At 36.5% G+C, this 20,740-nt stretch overlaps 1 protein-coding gene across 1 annotated transcript in view; it reads right to left on the bottom strand.

Annotated features, from left to right (window-relative positions):
- LOC150081601 (uncharacterized) overlaps window positions 1-20,740 on the bottom strand; it is a 152,037-nt gene that overhangs the window by 41,041 nt on the left and 90,256 nt on the right. The gene's annotated exons all lie outside the window — the stretch shown is intronic.

Here is a 20,740-nt window from a genome sequence, read left to right as displayed (position 1 = left end):
AAAATCCCTGCTTTTTCGGAAAAATCTCCTGTTTCTCATTTAAATCTATTTAAATGAGAGACTTTTAAGATCTTATTTAAATCATTATTTTAACATTTCTTATTTTCCGTTTCTTATTATGTTGAATAATAAAGCTTGTACCACATTTTAGGAACACTCTTTGAAAATTAGAAAAGTAACATGTTCTTGTCACAATTTTTACATAGTCTAACATCCGGGCTTTGATTTATCCACTGGTACCAATCAGCATCTCCAAGCTAAAGATGTCGCGGATTGCAGCATTCAGGCTACTGTTTCAAAGCGTCTCCATCAAATATGATGGACACATGGCTTCGTGTATTTCTTTACTTAGGCCCATTTGCAAAGTATCGAAGCAAAATGCTGGAACTGGATCCGATATCCGTCGGGTTGGAAAACTCCTTTTCCAATCCTTTCAGCAGTTTTTGACCCAATTTAAGCATTTCTTTCCGTTACGTGAAGACGTTGGTAGAAGTATGTGATTTATCTCCTACTCTAATTTATACACTTTTATCTAACATCTTTGAAAACGTACTCTATTTATATGGAGCACAGGAAATAGTGCATTTGTTTCGAGCCCACGTGATTACTAATTATGGTGCTGTTCTTTGTATTCTCTCTATCCTGTGAACTCCTCTGGCTTTGTGATCGTCCCGGAGTATAAACAGACTTTTATATGTATATTCAAATCAGGAAATCGCATAATATAGTCACAGCTAATGTTGAAGTTTTAAATACCGTCAGCTTAGTCAACAACCAAAACTCGACATTGAGATATAACCGACTTGAAAAAACGACATGAGAAATCGGAACTATGATAGAATTTTGTTTATCACAAGCTACATTATCCAGAATATGGAGAATTCTGATGACCACTTCTGGAAGAGGTAATGTGGCAGAAGGAATATGCGCCATGGAAAGACCAATGAACTTTAAGTAGTCTGCGAGGTCGAGTTGTCTCTTTGCTAACTTGCAATTGCGGAGTACTTTCAGCCTTAGTCGATGTGAAATCATTGACTAAGTCATCTGATCGAATAATGACAGGAACTACAAAATCTGATCCTAGGCCTAAGTCATTCGTTTCTTCCAAAAATCAGAAACATACTCCAGTGGTATTTGTTTCCGATTTTTGGAAGAAACGAGTGGTTCAAGGCTAGGGGTTGAGTTGATGTGAATTGGACTATAGAGGATTGGAAACAAGTATTGTGGCCTGATGGATTCTGGTTTAAATTATTTTGTACAAATGGCAAGGTTAGAATTGGAGGTAATCGCATGAGGCGATGGGTCCATAATGCGTCGCTCCTATGTAAATGTTACAGAAGTGGAATTGTTGCTTGAAGAATCTTCTAGTGGAATCAATTGAGTCCACTGATACCTGAAAGAATGACCATATTAAAGAAATTTATCCGATTATATGCACCCTGCAAATGCTTAAGAAAGAGACATTATTTCCTTTGCGCGGGAGGGGCAGGTTGGCTTTAATAAATTGCCTATCGTGCGCTATCGAGTTAAAAAAGAAAACTTGCGGAAACTAGTTATGAAATTTGCAATGACTGTGATTATGACTCATATAAAATAACAAATTTTGCGCACGTTTCTTTAATATCATTCGAATTTTTCTTCTTTCTTTAAGCCTTCATAACCTAAATTACCGATCATCTTCGATATCTCGATTAACTTGTAGAGTTCGTTTGTCCCAGGTCACGTTTTACACGTTTTCTCGGATTTGCGTGATAATCGGTTTGCTACAGGGCTGATATAATAGCGATTAAAGAAAAAAATGATAATAATATGAATAAATCTATGATAGAAGCAAAAGATAAGTTGTTAATCTAATGTGTTACAAGCTTAAAAGTTGCTTTTCTGGATATTTGCTTATTTTTATGAGTACATATAAAAGATTTTTATTAAAAAAAAAAAAAGAAAGAAAAAGAAAACCGAAGATAATTTGTGAAATTGAAATATTCAATTGGTATCGTTAATGTAATTAAGATGCATGGGTTTCCATTTTAATTCTAAAAAGAAATTGTTTATCCTTTAGTCAATAAATAATAAAAAAATAAATAAAAGTGTCAATTCCAGTTCTGATTTAAAACCGCATAACAGAAAATACCGAGCTGCAGAGAATTAAGCTGAAGTTAAATTGTGTAAGAACAGAAGAGAATCAGGAAGAAACAGTACCTTAGACTTGGTTATTTTTCGGCAAGTATTAATAAAAATATATTTGTCAAATTTTAAAAACGTGGTATATTTTCAAGTGTAGTTGACCGTCTCCGTATTTCATGAAGACAAGGGAATTTTTCTTTTAAACCTCTTAGCCCATATTTCAAAATCATGGGGGGGGGGGGAACTGCGTGTTTTAAAACCTCTTTGCATACACAGAGTATAAACTTCATTTTTGTTTAATGGAATCAGTTATGGTGACTAGATTTTTTTAGGCGCGTTCGTGTGTGTGTGTGTATATACTATATACATGTGCTAAGCGCCTATTTTCTTCGCCATGTTCGTCTGTCTGCCCGCCCACATGTATCGGAGGAACTCCCAGTGTATAATTTTAATGAAATTCCCGTTCTGATTTAAAAATATTTGTGCTTGTTAAAAATATTTGTCGAAGCAAAAAAAAAAATAATAATAATAATAATAATAATTTATTAAATAAAATAAAATTGGACAAATATTTAAACCGGCAATTATTTTTCTTTTCTTTCTTTTTTTTCTATACGTATGGAAAAAAAAAAATCGTAGATTAAATGTAGTTTTAATGCAGTATTTGTTAGCTTTAGACAGCCCGTACACGCTTTGCTTGTATTGTTATGCAAGATTCGTGAATGTGATGTCGCTTGTGAAGATACGTATATACAGAGAGAACAGAACCAAGTGTGAAAAAAAAAGTGATATGGGAGGAGAGTAATAAATATTATACAGTTGTAATTAAACTAAATAGCTAAGTTAAAGAACGTAAGCCTATAGAGTTTTATTAATTGTTCTGTAAAATTATAATCTTAGTAAATAATTGATTGGGCGATAGCTATATTTATTTTCATTTCTATTAATCATAAAAAATGAAAAAATAATTAATTTAAGAAAAATTGGAACGCGTCTGAAATGTAACGCGCTGTGTACATTAGATTTTTTTTCTAAAGTAATAGCACAGAAAATCAGCAAATGATTCTTCTATTTATGAGTGTAAGTAAGGTCAGCGCGCGGGTGCATAAGTACACGTGCCTTGAGTGACCGGGGTTCAAGCCCGTGACTGCTGAATAACGTGCTGTTTCTTGTATTCTGTCTATCTTGTGAACTCCTCTGACCGTTTAGTCGTCCCGGAGTATAAACAGAAAATTTAATTTAAGTTCCGGTACATTGTAAGACCTGGATTGTATCACTTAGGTTAATAAAAAGCGTAATAATATTTAGTGTAATCTTTGAATCAAAGATTACAAGCAATAATGGGATGCAAAGAGAATGTAGCTTGAAGAGGAGCACAATAAAAGAGGGATCAGCCACATACACTAGATTGTAAACATTTTAGCTTCAGTGACAATAATGAGATCTATTCTTAAAATCCAGAGTGCCTTAAGGATCTTGGACCTATGTGCCAAGATGTAAAGGAAACTGAACTTTGGCATCCAAGAAATTTAACACTATTTATACGAACCATATTTAGATTCAGACTGAGAAACAAGCTGTTGTAGGATAAAGAAAAAAAAAAAAAAAAAACTTTTTTTTATCAGTATGAATTTTAAAGCCGAAAAAAAAAAGAAGCAGAAAATTTAAAATGAAAACTGGAACCAAAAGCCGAAGTCAGTAAAAGATATAGGAAGAAATATGGTAAAAAAAAAAAAAAAAAACAATATTGGTAAATCCGCTAGTTTGTTGAAAGAAATTCATAAATATAGTTGAAAAGATCACTGCTTATAGAACGTTTGCCTGAGGCAAACGTTCAAAAGCAGTCGATCTTCTAATAAACGTATTAACAAACTCTAAGAATCTGAACATCGATCCTTTTTTGCAAGAAATGGTTAAATAACCGAAGTAATGAGTCTTCCGCTGTTACTGAAACACTCAGTAGTAGCGAATTTATGTAAATGAAGGCGGATTTCCTTGAAAGGCCACAATGAATTCACTTGGGATCGCTTACCACGGAACCCTCCCAAGAAGGACCGAATCTCATTGATATTTTGTAAAGAATAAAATCGCAGTATATAGCCAACCCATAAAGAGTGGATAAAATTCTGATCCGTATGACTACATCTGATAAATATTCTTTTGATTTATGATCAGATTCTTTTCTGCGAGAAAAAAAAAGGACTGTCAGATGTTTGGAAACTAATCCAAGTGGAGGACAAAAGATACGATATTTCTTGTAGATTTTAATCGCCGCCTGCTTATCATCAAATAGAGTAGAAGAGACAAGACAATTGTCTCTACTCCAGTGGTTCTCACACAGTGTACCTTGGCACATTGGTGCGTCGCGAGATTAAGAAAAACTCCATGGAGTTCAACGGCAACCACTAAAATAAATAAAAATAAACTTTCTGTTTATACTCCTGGACGATCAATGGAGTTCACAAGTAGAGAGAATACAAGAAAATACTGTATTTAGCAGTCACGGGCTTGAATCCCGTTCACTCAAGGCACGTGTATTTATACAACCACGCGCCTGACCCTGCGGCTACGGCGGCCTCACTAGTTAGGCGTGCCTTTTAACTTCAGGTGTGACTTGAGTGACAAAAGATAGAGAACCACTGTTACACTCTATTTGGAAACGTGTACTACTAATTTGGAAGTAGTAATGCATTCCCCCAGCCATTGTGTTAACAGAGACGAAATGTAACCCATGGGTCAGCCAATCCAAAGCATGATTACAGAAAGAAGGAAGTAACGGCTAAAGAAACACAGGAAAAAGTAATAATGCCAGATCACGATTAAGGCACGGAGTTGAAAAAGTTATCATACAATAATATGCGAAACCATTTTTCTTGATGGATGGAAGCATTAGGCACCTGCGAGGTGATCCGAGGTGTTAAGGCTTTGAATTGTTTGAGCAAGCTCAGTGCTGATGGGATTCTTCCTCTTGCTCAGATTACGAATTGAGGGGACATAAATTCAAATTGAGGAAAGACGGTTGCAGAATAGATGTGCGGAAATTTGCCTTTAGCCAGCGAGTGGTTGATTTCTGGAACAAACTTCCATCGGTCGTTGTGGAAGTTGATAGCCTAAATAAATTCAAGAAAGAACTAAACAAACTTTTGGACGGAATGGATAGGTGAAAATAGGGAAGGTGTTTTTTTTTTTTTTTTTTTGGCTGATGCTTGCTTTCTTGCATCATATGCCGCTACTAATGTTAATACAACATTAAAAGTAAATGATAAAAAATATGAAGAAAGAACAATACATGTAAAGGCAGAAAGACTAAAAATTTGGTATTAAAAAAAATGCGAACCATATAGATGAAATAGTGAAGAGTTTAAAATTTTACCCTCAGAAGTTAAAGCTAAAGTATCAAACTAATCCAGATAGAGAGAGGTTAAAATCGCCAGTTAATAATACCGAACCATGATTTTGTACCACGAACATCCTATAAACTAATACAATTTCTTCTATGCTGTGAACAGAAACTGAAAAAATCAAAATACGCAACCACCAATTCAAAAATAAGAGAGGGGATGACATCTAATGCGTAATAATGCCTAGAGTCAACGAAATACTATTTTAATGCTACATTTCATTTCAAATAAAAATACTAGCAATCCCCCCCCCCCACCTTTTATTCTCTACACAAAAATGGATTTTGAAAATGAAATGCACAGGGCATAATCCTTATGGGTTTTGATAATTAACTATATTCGGTGTAAATACGCCATAGTTGCTTCGAAACGATCGTCTGGGTGGTGGTACCGCTAAAAATAAATACAGTAACAGTAGTCTTCTCTACTAGAGAAGCGTTATTTTTTTGAAGAAATGCAATAGCAGCTATCTCGTTGTGAAGGCAACCACAATTTGAGATACAATTAAAACGATGCCCTCTACGCTACATACGTAGTTCAAATTTATGGGTTAACTATGGTGTATTTACACCGAAACTATATAGTTAATGTTATTATATGCAATAACACGTCTACATTTATTACCAGTTTATCACAATTAGTTGAATTTCAATTTCATTGTATTCAACACGGTCCCCTAAGAGGTGTGATCCCCAAGCATTTTTCTAGATGATCATTATTCTACATACGTAGTTCAAATTTATGGGTTAACTATGGTGTATTTACACCGAAACTATATAGTTAATGTTATTATATGCAATAACACGTCTACATTTATTACCAGTTTATCACAATTAGTTGAATTTCAATTTCATTGTATTCAACACGGTCCCCTAAGAGGTGTGATCCCCAAGCATTTTTCTAGATGATCATTATTTATTCATTTTGACGATGGCAAAAAGAATAAAAAAAAATAAAATTAGAGATTAATCTAGAGCAAAGCTATAAATTAATTAACCCGATTCGCGTCTGTTGGGGGAGGTGTGTTTAGAGTCATGCAATATTTTCAAGGAACTGAAATACAGCAATGTAGCCTAGTGGTCAGGCGCGCGGGTGCGTAAGTACACGTGCCTTGAGTGACCGGGGTTCAAGCCCGTGACTACTGAATACGGTGCTGTTTCTTGTATTCTGTATATCTTGTGAACTCCTCTGACCGTTTGGTCGTCCCGGAGTATAAACAGAAAATTTATTTTTATTTTATTTATAATTCTGATTTAACCGGTACAGTTCATTTGGTCCGTAAATTAATCGTCTTTCACGTGTTCGGTTCCTTCTCTTGAAACTCTGATCCCTGCTAGCTGATGTGTGCATGTTTATTTACATATACAATTTGTCATTCTCTCACCCACCCTTCTGTACTGTTCGGCCGCTGGTTATGCTTCCCCAAAGACTTTGTGCCTAGGGTCCCAAGGGAACCTTAACCTCCACTATACCCATTGTAAATCTGTGGCGTTTATCGTCCAAAATCGTTTTAAAGGCAGAGAATAACCTTTCAACATTGCCGGAAGTGACTGGGCTATGAGCCTTTGTAGCCTGTATTTGTAATGGAATTTCCTATTAATTTACATTAACAAAGTCATCTATTTTTCTTGAAATGTAAAATCAGAAGCTATTTTTAAAAGGAATCTGTTTATTTCTTATTTTCTCCTAATGTCTCCAGTAGTGGCAGAAATTTCTAGCTCAACTTTCTCAGACTCTAATTGCAGCGCTCGACGAAAGAAGTCCCCATGCGTCAAGTTACGTTATAGAATTAGTTAACTAAGCAGAATGAGTCTCGATGAATAGCAAATTGTTTCTAACGAAAGAATCAGAATTTCCGTCCGATGCGTTATGTAGTGCTGATGCTGCAACTATTTGGCGCTGCCAGTATCCAAAGCATCGACAGCTTTTCTTAGTAGAATTAAAAATTGGCATAACACAATACTGAACGTAACCATGTACCTCCTGTTCAAGGGAGGCTCTGGTTCAAGAGGAACGCTAAGTTGTATATCTTTGTAGGTAGCTATGTGCTTTGATTCACAAATCTTGCAGTTGTGGAGTGATTGGCGTTTTCTAGAACCTTGTAAGTAAACAAACGAGGACAAGAAGTTTCTACGTGTAATCTCTCAAATACTATATGCTCAATACAACGAACACATGTGCATGCCGTTTCATAGGCGGACATGCAGATGCCGATTCTTCAACGAATTTTTCCTCAGCGTCTGGAATACTTTAGCTGAATTGCTTAACTTATTGAAATGGGATATTGCTGCTTACCAAGGCTAGATAAAGGTCCTTTGAAAATTCACTTTTCTCTTCTGTTGAGTTACATGGTTTGGTTATACTGCGGTTGATCTGCCAATTTTTTCTTGACAGATCAATCCCAACAATATGGGATGGGATGGTGTTTTCACACGTTAGTCGAGTTGGAATTATTTTCTGCATGGGCCATTCCTTTCACGAACAATAAAAAGGGGGCAGGGAGTTGAAATACTGCCATTCTAAATGAAATATTTTGCGGTTGACGATCCACGATTCCATCAATTTAGTAATAGATTTAATTTTTTGACATTTTGAACTAAAGCTCCAACTGCGTATACTATAAAAATTTTATATCAAAACTGAACTGTTATGATGATGCACATACAGAGTGTACTTTCATCCGTCGTTATTGATTTCACGAGAACAGAAGCAAAACTCTATTGACACGTTTCCCCCGCTAATGTTATTGTAATATATACGTATGTATATTGAAATCAGTAGTTAATATTAGTGAAGTTACAATGACTGATGCCAGTTCCATTTCTAAAAGTATTTGGTTTCTATTGTGCATACAGATCTTTTTCAACGATTAAAATCACGTTTTCGAGTTCAATGTCTGAAGAACTGAAAAAAATACGCAAGTTGCTATTAATGTTCGTGTTATATGCACTCATGATTTAAACGAACAAAATATACATATGTAAATGCATATAATCCTATGTCTTATAACTACAGTACTGACAGTAACGTTTACCAGCACACATTCTCAAATAGTTTTCAATCATTTTCAAAAAATATAAAATATTTTATATTATTTATAAAGTGTTATATTTCTAATTTATACCATTTTCGTTTAATTTTATCTTAAAAGAATCAAGGAATAGTTGTAGGAGGGGGGAGGTACGTCCGGATTTTATCACGTATACCCGCAGCAATAAAAACACGCCTGAAACATTTATACTGCTTGCTCAGCCATGATTGGTGCGTATAATATGCAGTTTTACAGTGCCAGTTATTTATTTACGCAAAACCACTAATTACTTAATTTCGTAACCTCATTAAACTGTGGTTAATATCATAAACTCGATTCCTGGTTGAGACTTTTCGTATTTCGATTTATCTTTGTAGATTCAAATCTCGATGCTAATATCCTGAACAAACATATTCAAGAACAGTTTTGGTGCTATACAAATTTGTATAATGGATTTAATCAAATGTATAAAGTTCCTCCCCAATCGCAGAGGCGAGACTATAATTTCTAGGCTTCCCTGTGAGATTACTAAACGGCCCCATGTGATCTTTGACAACCCCACCATATCAACTGTTGAGCCTGCTGACTTCCGTTAGTTTCACTATTGTCCAAAGCAGAAGCTTTAATTTTCGTAACTTACCTCTTTATCGCCATTGTTTATAAATGCGTAATTAAAAAGCTAGTTATAATTAAAAAACGGAATTATAATTTCTTTCATATCATAATAAAATGCTAACACATCACCCATTCAGAAAGATCATCATGCATACGAATATTCGTGGTGATCAATAAGTAAAATGCGGTTTCAATAACACTGTATTAAATGAAGACCAGAAAAAAACATCTGATTTTCCAGATCTATCGACACCATCTTTCTCATTCATATTACGTATTATTATTTAATAGCAGCCAAGAGCAGGTGTATTGTGTAATTGTCTGTAGAAAGCCTATGTTCACGGGCCAATTTGCACGTTTTGCGAGTTTTCTTCGAAGATAATACGAAATGCATGAAATAAAATTGTTAGTTCGTAGCGTCTGAGACCACACACTGTGAACTTTCAGTTTTTTCCTTAAAAGTCTTCTCCTTCAGAGGAAAATTTCTTGTTTTCCTGACAAGAAGAAACTGAACGTACCCAAGAAAGATAAATAGATAGGAAGAGATTAGATAGCTGGAGGAGGGCGAAACATGGGAAGATTAGAATTCGGGTTAGTTCACAAAATGAACGTCTAGAGCTAAATCACATATTTGACAAGGCACTGATATGGATCTTGCGTAGATATGAGAACTTCGTTCTTTATCTTTTGTATCTCTGTTTCTCGATTATAGTGTGCAGCAGTAGTAGATACTCCTTAGAAAAGGCAGGAAAGACTATAGCTAATTATTACGGCTACTATTATTACTATTGGACTGGAAAACCTACTATAATTAAATGTTCGATCAAAAAATAAAAAAATCTGCTTAATAATCAGATCACCCAACAATCATGTTTCCTCCCCATTCTGCCTCTGTTAGCAGACATTTCACTCCTTCGGAGATAACCTGCGAGAGGGAGAATTGTGCTCCCAACCCCAGTTAATCACGAAGTCAACAGTTAGGCCGCAAACAGATAGCGTGCGTTGCAGCGCCACGTTGATCGGCGTGCAATGGCTTAGGCTCAGATGCGGTAGGTTTAATTGCACGCAGACCTGGTTTCTGTGATCTACCTTAGACGTATATCACTTGCAGATAACATCTCCCTCTCGATCGTAGTCTTTTTTCTTATTGTTTTGCTTTTCTACGCCCCTCTAAAAGGCATTGCTGGCACCCCTCCTCACATCACTAATATTTTGTAAATTTTGGATTTTAATCAGTAAATCGGCGGTTTCATAATTTCCGTCTGTCGAGTAGATTGATGTTGGAGGAAACTTTCTTTTATATGATATCGTTTAAAGCAATAAAATCTTTCTTTATTTATGCATGTTTTTAAAGATGCAGATGAACTTAGGCCCTTAAACTTGAATATACAGTAAGTTTTAATGTAACAGTTGCATTTATTATTTATTTTATTTCTGCTTATTTTTAACTAGGTTAGTATTACCCGCCACTGGTCCGTTAAAGGTTAAAATAAATTTAATAATAAAAATAATATTAATATTAAAAATCACAGGTTTAAAAAATACATTTTAAAAATAAAATAAATATAGCTATATAAAAAGGCGTCAGTTGAGCTATCATGTAGCAGTAGAGACTACTCAGACTACGCTTTCGTGCTTACAAGATCTACCGATATTTATTCCATAACTGTAGCTGGTTTCATGCTATCTAAGCTTACTCTCTTCTTAACTTTAAATCTTTTTAAAACAAGCTTTGTTTTATGCTGTGAATTTCCTAAATTTAAATATAAGAAATTACGTATTTTTTTTTTTTTTTTTGCGGACTTTTCCTCCCCTTACTCTCCAGGAGTACTTCTGTAGAGCCCTAAGGGCCAGTGGACCACAGCTTGAGAAGCTGTGGCTTAGATATTTTTGACGCATCACTAGTGTAAAAGTGATTATTACAAATATACGACAGAAGAAATATACACAATATATGAAAAATATACTTTATTCTTGGTCTGTATATAAACGAATATTTGAATGTTACAATTTATCATTACCGATAAGTGTTTAAAATTGGAGTACATTTTGGACCAGTAATATTAAAATGATGATAATTGCATTTAAAAAATTACTCGTTACAATCTTATTTCTTAGAAGACGTCATTATGATGTATGAGTGTCTAGTGCAGCAATGTCTTGTATTCTCTATATGTAAACTATTCTGACCGTACGATGGATTATTGGTATAAACAGAAGATTCATTTTATCTTGTCATCACACTACTATAGCAGTCCATTTCTCTAATATTGGAAGGATGATATCGTATTTTTCTTTCTTTCCAGATAAAATTTTGTCTAGAATCTGGCTATTCACTGAATTGAGACTTCTCAGTGTCCCCCATCGCATGGAATTTTCTTAACAGTGATTGCTTACAATTATAAGAGAAGTTTAAGAATTGGCCCTTTCTAAGTTATAGCTTTGAAAAAGGCGTGGGCAGCCTTATAAGCAGTGCTGTAGTTGTAAAATTATAAGCAGTGCTGTAGTTGTAAAATTATAAGCAGTGCTGTAGTTGTAAAATTATAAGCAGTGCTGTAGTTGTAAAATTATAAGCAGTGCTGTAGTTGTAAAATTAGCAGAAGCATACTCTATGAATGTTACGAAAAGCAGTGTGCGCATATCAGGCTTATTAATCGAATTCTTAGAAAGGGCCGGAGGGTATGCGGTGTGTACACATACACATGGAATTTATATTAAAAATAATGAAACTAAGTATGTATTGCCTAATAATCAAATTCTAATAAATTTATTTTTTTTAATTTTCAGTAAATATTGTAATAACATTTGATTTTTTTGTCTTTCAAAAACCAGTAGATATATGCCAGTCACCTAAAAAAAAAAAAAAAATCCAGAGAGGGGTAGAATGAACTGGTATGCATTTTTAAGCGCAGTTACAAACAACACACAAAATGCATATTAGGTAGAGATTACGGAGTGTAATTTAAAACCAGACTAAGTGATCACTGATCAGGAATTGTCAAAAAAATGATGCGAAACTAAACTAAAGCGAAAGTGAGAAACTTTTAAGTTAGTATTTTCTTTTGACTTCAAGAAGTGACGTTGAATTTAAAAAAAAAAAAAGTGATAAATAAATAAAATTATAGATTTTTATATGTATTTTTGGGTAATTATATTAGATTAGCTTTTTATAACATTTTCAAGATTTTCAGTAAAGAATTTTCTGCAGTTGTTTTATTGTCGCTGTTAAACAGAGGATCGCCAGCCCACCGGCGGGTCTCGAAAGGTGCTTTGGAGTTGCGATGTACCTTATTATAAAAATACAAAAAAATCTCAAAAAGAAGAACTTAACTTATTATGGGCAGTAACAGAATGATCGCGAATTTGATCCGTTAAAAAAAAAAAGGAACGGATATAGGCTGACGTAAACTCCCTCGCAAAACCTCTATATGCTGTCTTCCTGTCCCTCAAGCTACAAGGAAAATAGGTTCGTAGATGTTTTAATTTGATTTTGATACTGTCAGAGAAAGTGATATTTCATCCCTTGAGTTTCACCTTGCAAATACGACATATAAACCCCGTAGAAGATCTAGTTTAGTAAACAATCATTCTATATTGAAAAAAAAAAAAAAAAAAAAAGAAAAGAGCGCTAGAAACCTTTTACCTAACATGAACTTAGATATAATACCTAATAGATTTTGGAACTCGGTTTCTTTTGCGTTGCTCTGTATTTGAAATGTAATGATATTTAATATCGCTTTATTTTCAAGAAGCTGCATTTTCCGAATTACTCTGGCCCCTTGATGTTAGAAGATTTAGAATAAAAATACTACTTACTCTTGCATGTATAGTATTCCATCATAGTGGTATTGTAACGGTAGGCAGTCGTCAAATCCATAACGTGCGTGTCTGATTTGGGGACTCGTGGAAACCGAGAGAACACGTGGTTACCATGAGATAAAGACAACATCTTATGGGTGTCTATTTGTACTTCGTTTTGGGTAATTGAAACTTCTTTTTTCTCTTTTCACGCCACCAAGGATTACCAGAATAATCTCTTTGCAGAAAGATCATATCTTTCCCTTACTTCATTCTTCACCTGACGTGGCAGAAATTTTCTTTACTTGCTTTTTCCCCCCCTTCCGACTAACTTCTTATTTTAAATATATGAGGGCACCCCACAGATTGTTCAGCGACTGTAGATGTAGAGGGGGGAAACTGCTTTTAGTACTGCAGTTGCACAGTCTATCCAATCATATTCTGTTTTATTTATTTATTTGCGAACTTTTCAAGTTTCTTAAATAAGCTTCGATGACTGCACGTTTTCTTTTGTACTAACAGAGTGGTGATTTTAATTTGGTCGGACTTCCTCTACACGTTATCCCTTGCAAAACCTCTACGTGTCCGTTCAGTTTCCCACATAAGAAATAATTTCATAATTAACCATAAAAGCATGAACCGGCATTATTGGATATTAGCACGTCTTTTGAGCATGCTGTTATTAGCAGATGTCGCAAAAAATTTGCCGGTTTCCAGTTTTGATTCATCAAGTCAGCATTGGCCGGGAAGTTCTCAGTTCTTTCATCCGCCTTCTACATTAATGTCTCAGATATTCATCGGAAGTTGGGCACACGTTTTTACACTGTCATCTTACTCAATGGAAAGTCTGGGAAATGGAAATCTTCATGAAGAAATGATCCAAAAACTTATTACGTTAACGTATGTAGGTAGCGTCCATGATGTATACGAAGTGATTCTGTTACAAAATCACTTTATTTGAACTTGTAGTGCGTAGAACTTTTAGCGTCTTCAAATGAGTTACGTCCGCTTTTTTGATGTGAACAGTTCGCGAATTTTAATCGAGTAGATTTTACTCCTGTTGACTTAGTTTACTTGCGTGAAATTCATAACTTTTCCGTCCACACAATAAGTGCACAACGAATGTGTTTACTAACCGAAATGTTTCTACTGTACTTTTTAACATACTCTTAGCAAATCGTTTGCTTTAATTCACGTGATCCGTTACGTCATCGACTAGTCAACCACGAAGGCGGTCCCGGTAAAGTACGCTCTCCCTCCACGATGCAGTTGATTGGTCGCACCAGTTTCGCTAGTGAACCAGAGAAGGGACAATCAGAGTACAGTGCGCAAAAAGCTTTCAAGTGACTGTGGCTGTAAAGAGTAAAGAAAGAGCGTAATCGTCAAAAATGAGGCTAATATTTAAAAAAATAATAAAATAAAATTTTTAATTTTATTAATACTGCTTATTTCGTATGTAATTCTTCGCTAGCAGAATTACGTATAAGAGTATATTTGTGCGATCTTCTAAAGTTGAAGAATTAGGCCTGTATTTAAATAAAATGCCAAAAGAATGTTTATGAAAACAATAGCAGAAAAAAGGAGAGTTTATTTTTCCGTTTAAAACTGCACTTAAGACAAACATCACGAAGAAGCTGATGAATTTGAATAGGCAGCTGTTATGAAGACAACAACACGTCGTTCCCGCATGCGTGCTGAAAGGGAGTCAGACACTGTCATTACTGTAGGTAGCAGTTCAGTGGCCTGCAAGCATTGGTGCAACTTCATTGCTTCAAACTGCAACACTTCCATATGATTATGACTTGCTGTGTTGCAATCATTGCATACTAATTTCAAGGAACAAAGGTCACTGAAGGTGATTTTAAAAGTCGCATTAGCAAAGTGCTGATGTTTTGCAATGTCTTAGTATCAGCTAGGATTGGATACAAAAGGACTTTTTCATGATATGATTGCTTAGAACGGCAATTATGCTTAAATAAATTAATGTTAAATTCTGGAATAATATCTTTCTTAACAAAGAGCCACTTTAATAACAAACGCTGTGTTGTCTGAGGCCCTGAGATGCTGAAGGATTCCCCCCCCCCCCTAATTCCTACAAATTTTGGGTAACTGGATATATTTTAACTTTTTGGGGCCACAAAATATTGGAGGCTCTATGCGCGTGCCTTGTGTGCATAAGTGCACCGCTGCCCTCAAGTTACATAGTTTTTTCTTCGGGATGACTGAATGATATATGAAGGCGAGATACTCATGTCTCAAAACATGTATCTCGTGTAAGCGGCACCCGAGGTTTCCCTCACTGTCCGTAAAGTGCACATGTTGAAGAGTGCAAAGTCTGCGAAGCCAATTATGTGAGTATTGTGAATGTGGTGTCGGGTTATGTGGTTCTGTTGTTTGACTGTCCACTTTGCTACTAGGAAGCAGCCTTCTTCTAAGCGGACCATGTACTATTCATGATTAGTTATCATCCCCCTATCTGGGTATGGGGAGTGAATCCCACTGCAATAGAATATTTGAATGGAAAAGAGATAGTTGGAAGAGGAGGGAATAAATAAAGTAGGTAAGGGAAGAAAATATGAGGCAATCCATAGGAAAGTGGAAGAACAAGAAGAGAAAGTTAGTCATTGGCCACCTCTGGCATGCCAGTCGTCTGCAACATGAGGTTCCCGCCTTGAATATTTGTTCAAGGTCAGCAAGCAAATTCCACCCAGGTATAAATCTGGGGTTTGTAAGGTACGGGTCTCAAGTAGAATGGAAGGATAACCAAACGGTTCCCATCCTTCGGAAGTTAAGGGTCTTCAAGCCTTTCCATCCTGGCCCAATGCACAGGGTCAGCAAGAAGAGCCAAATGGTCGGGCGCAAAGGAGAAAAGTACAAACGATTTGATTGACGGTGGTTCAAGGCCACGCGACTGCTAAATACTGTGCTGCTTCTTTTATTCTATATATCTGTCTAATGACTCTATTGTCAGGGAAACGGGAAATATGTTATTCAAGAAGGGTAGTTGGAATAGGACCAGGCTATGTCTGCCAGGGGCAAAAGTAGATGACGTTGTTGAGCAGTATTCATCTTTTAAGGGCACAAAAGGTTATATTGTTGTACTATAGTGTTAATAGTAATGCGGCTCTGGGGCTTTCCCCCAACTCCGCGTCACGTAATGTGATGAATACAAAACTCTGTAAAGGCCAGGTTTAGTAGGTTAGTGAGCTTTAGTGTGTGGTTGTATTGTTCATCCGGCCTCTTAGCCTAAAGACCCGTGTTTTCACACAAAAACCTCTAGTTTGCTGTCCAGCGCCACGAGCAGGCGGGCTGGGCAGTATGGAGTATAAGGCACTGGCGGAGCGAACCTGTTGTAAATGTTGGCACTAATGGTATTAAGAGTAGCAGATCTGAGGACTTACTTAAGTACAGGGAAATGTTGGGAAAAATTCGCGAGTTAGGATTTAATTTGAAAGTGTCTGCAATTCTGCCCAGACACGATAGGAGTACATGTTGAGAGCATTGGCAATCAATTGTGCTCTGGAGAGAATGTGCAAGGCTCATAGGGTAGAATTTTTCTCCACGTGGTCTGCACTGGTTAACAGGAGAGGCTGCTTTTACAGGGGTGGGATACACTTAAATAGAAGGGGCGCAAGAATATTTGCTGATGCTATCGAGGCATGATAGGTAGGTCGGAAAATTGCTAGCTTGTGGGGGTGGGGGAGATATACAGACTAATAGATTAACCAGAGGTGAAGGCGATTCTTGCACTGCTTCTGTTTGAAAATGCAGCAGCCTGGACAACAAGGTGTCGGGTATTTCAGGCCCTTCTGTTGGATCATCATGGAACAAGTGAATCCATGGGCTGTGTAGAGGTAACTAAGAGTAACAACAGGTGCATGTATACTTGCATGTGCACTAATGCCAGGAGCATTGTAAATAAACTTGATGAATTTGAAGTACTGATGAAGTCATCAAATGCAGACATTGTAGACTTAGCAGAGCTATGGTGTTACTGAGACATAAGTGATGCTGAATTCAGTGCTGTAGTCGTAAAATTAGCAGAAGGTATACTCTGTGAATGTTATGTATTCAGAGAGCATACTGTGCTTATTAATCGAATATGTATTTATTTATATATATTTTTTTCAAGTCTTTCAAAAACCAGAAGGTATACGCTATTCGCCTAAAAAAAAAAATCCAGAGGGTATATGGCGTATACCCTCCACTACAGCCCTGGCTAATTTTAAATATGGGGAGTACAGAGTATACAGGAAGTACAGACAGGAAAAGAAGGGTGGAGGGGTTATGCTTTAAGTTAAGAAGCATATTAAATCTAAGGTAGTGTATCCAGTCGACATGGATGACAAGTGCAATGTTGAGTCAATTTTGTCTGATATTAGCACTGGAAAAGCATGAGAGTAGGAGTTATAGGACTCGTGACTCTGATGAGTACAACGAACAACTACAGAGAGAAATAAAGTGGTTAAGTAAATCAGAATGTATTACCATTGAGGGATTTTCATTTTTCTGGTGTTGACTGGGATTTGTGGGTTTGGCACTAGCAAGGCTTTATAGATTTCTTGGTTGACTGATTTCTACAATAGCATGTTAGAGAGGCAACAGTAGGAAGCAGTAGTCTTGTTCGTTTTGCCTCTGGTTATCAGCAGTTATTCTATGTGCATTAAGAATCTGCAGGTAAATGCCACACTGGGTGGCAGCGATCACAGTGTGTGGAATTAATGTGGAATTTAATTAAAGACAACTACTGTCAAGGTTAGTGGGAAACGCTTTTGTTTTCGTAAGGGTGACTACAGTGGTCTCAGACAGTTTTTAAATTCTATGTAACCAACTAATGAGTGGGACCAACTGATCATGTTGTCAACAGGAAATTCTAAATGGGAAACATTCAGGGGAAGTAATCATATGAGCTACTAAGCTTTTCATACCAATAAAGAAATACTGTTCACGGCTTACACTTAATTGGATGCCAGATGAACTATTGAGACAAATAGTAAAGAAGAAAAGTGCATGGGACGCATAAAAATTAGCAGGTAATTCATAACCCTATGGTAGATATAGATTAGTATGGAATAATACTAACAAAGGAGGTTAGGCAAACTAAGGCAGATTTTTAGAAGCCTCTGGCCAAGAATGCAAATACTTCTATGCTTATATTAATAGTAGAAGGAAGGGATTGGATTACAGTGGGCCACTCGATGTCAATGGGTTAACTGTTGATGACCCTGCTCAGATTGCTGACAAATTGAATAGGTATTTTGTATCTACATTCACACATGAGGAATTTTTTAAGGGAGGGGATGCCAGAAGTTCATCAAACTTCAATGTGGAGCTAAATGACTTCGTAATAACTGAAAGGAAAGCGGAAGAGGAATTGTTGAAGCTGAACATAAAAAAAGGCACCTAGGTTGGACGAGATCTATCCAGTCATATTAAGAGAGGCAGCAGAGACTTTAGCCATAATTACGAGAGCATCCTTGGATTCAGGGGAGGTCCCTGTCGACTGGAGAAGTGCGAATGTATCACCAATTCATAAAGTGGGATCAAATAGTGACATGAGTAATTACAGACCTATTATCTTAACATCTGCCAATCTGATAGGTTACTATGATGCAGTAACCAAGGTACTGGATGGGAAAAATAATCTTGATATCATATGCTTGACTTCCAGGAAGGCTTTTGATACTGTTGCACATAAAAGGCTGCTGTATAAACTGGAGCAATGTGGCATTAAGGGCAAATTACTGCTATGGATAAAATGATGGTTAAGTGGAAGAAGACAGAAGGGTTATCAATGGACACTGTACTAATATTATCAGAGTCCCAAGGGTTCAGTGCTGGGCTCGTTGTTGTTTTTAATATTTATCAATGATATTGATGAAGGTATATCAAGCTTAATGTCAAAGGTTGGCAGGGTGATTAACGACTTATCAGGATGAGGAATGGCAATTCAAGTTTGCATTAACAAATGCAAGGTACTACATATGGGTAGCAGTAATCCCAGAATAACTTATCAACTGTGTGGTACTACACTTAGAATAGTGGAAAACGAAAAAGACCTGAGGGCAGTGCTGTAGTCGTAAAATTAGCAGAAGGTATACTCTGCCAATGTTACATATGCACAGCGTATTATACTATGCTTATTAATCGAATTCCAGAGGGTATACGGCGTAGTAAATATTTTAATAATATTTGTTTTTTGCAAGTCTTTCAAAAACCAGAAGGTATACGCTATTCACTTAAAATCCAGAGGTTATATGGCGTATACCCTTCACTAAGCCCTGCCTAGGGGTAATTGTGCAGTTAGATATGAAATTCTCTGAGTAACGCGACATGCTGCCAGAAGAGCTCATGCGGTTTTGTCAATGATATAGAGTACAGTAACTTTGCTAGCTGGGATAAGGAGGTGATTATCCCTTTGTTCAAGGCAATGGTTAGGCTGCATCTTGAATATTGTAAAGTGGACTGGAAGCCTCATTTTAGGAAGGAGATCTGCTGGAACGTGTGAAGGAAACAAAAGGGTGCTCTTATCTACAAAGGCTTTAGTTCCGCAAATTGCAGCCACTGGAGACTAGGCACCAGCGGAGTGATCTGATTGAGGGGTTTAAGGCCTTCAATGGATTGAATAAGTTGAATGTGAAGAATGGCATTCTTCCTTTTGATGAAAAGACATCCATGAAGGAAGCATAAATTTAAGTTGAGAAAAGATGGTTGCAGGATGTATGTGCGGAAGTTTGCCTTCAGCCAGCGGGTGGTTGATTGTTAGAACAAGCTTCCATCTGTTGTTGCGGAAGTGGATGGTTTGAATAAATTAAGTGAAGAAGTAGAAATCTCTGAGGGTATGGATCTTTATTGGATTTTGAGGTTCTAGTGCTTGTGGAACAGCAAATGAAGAGACATTCAGTTGAACTGTGATTTTTGAAGTTTGTAGTTGTGCCATCCAGAGTATTGATTATTAGTGTGTTGTTTTTTTGTTTTTTTTTTTTTTTCCTACTGGCTCCATGGTATGGGCAACCGGGGAGCGGGATTGCTGGAACCCACTGGTATTGCACTACTTCCAGTGGGTGCGAAATTTCGTGCGCGAATTGCGCTACAGTAAAACCAAACCGAAGTAATTCAACATACTTTTCCAGGCTCGCTTTGTAGCTCTATAGTTTTCAAGGTGGAGTTGGGTTATGCCTGGGAACCACCCTGATTAAAGAGAGCGCGCGCGCGCACACACACACACACACACACACACGTTTAATGATATGTAAAAAGTATCGAAATATATGTAAATCTGTATATACTTTGATGTACATAATCTTGAGACTGTATATTATGTGTAATTAATAAATGAATGAATGAAAAAATTGAGGGTATGGATGGGTGATTTGTGTAGGGTGTTTTTTTTTTTTTTTTTGTGTTGGCTGATGATAAACTTGCCTTCTTGCATCGTTTGTCATTACTACTACTATCTCGTCTGATGGTTTCGTCATCCCAGAGTATATAAAGAAAATTTACGCACGCTGGCCAAAAAAAAAAAAAAGAATACGAACCTTTGTATTAAGACAGTCACAAACACACGGAATGCAAATTGCTGCAAAGAAAACTGACTTGAGGTGATAACGTGTTGCCTCTTTCAGTTTAAAGACTGTACAAACTGTTCGACTGCAGTAATCTGAAGCCTGAATGGAGAAAATGCATGATCTATCCGACTTTGAAAAAGGTCTTAGTGGGTTCATGTTCAGCAGGAACTACGATTCAAGAAGCAAATATAACATGACTGGTT

Source organism: Mastigoproctus giganteus, chromosome 8 (assembly GCF_048544385.1).
Source record: "Mastigoproctus giganteus isolate SK-2022 chromosome 8, ASM4854438v1, whole genome shotgun sequence".
Lineage (NCBI taxonomy): Eukaryota > Metazoa > Arthropoda > Arachnida > Uropygi > Thelyphonidae > Mastigoproctus > Mastigoproctus giganteus.
Note: the sequence above shows the minus strand (reverse complement) of the source record. Positions and strands in the feature narration are given on the sequence as shown.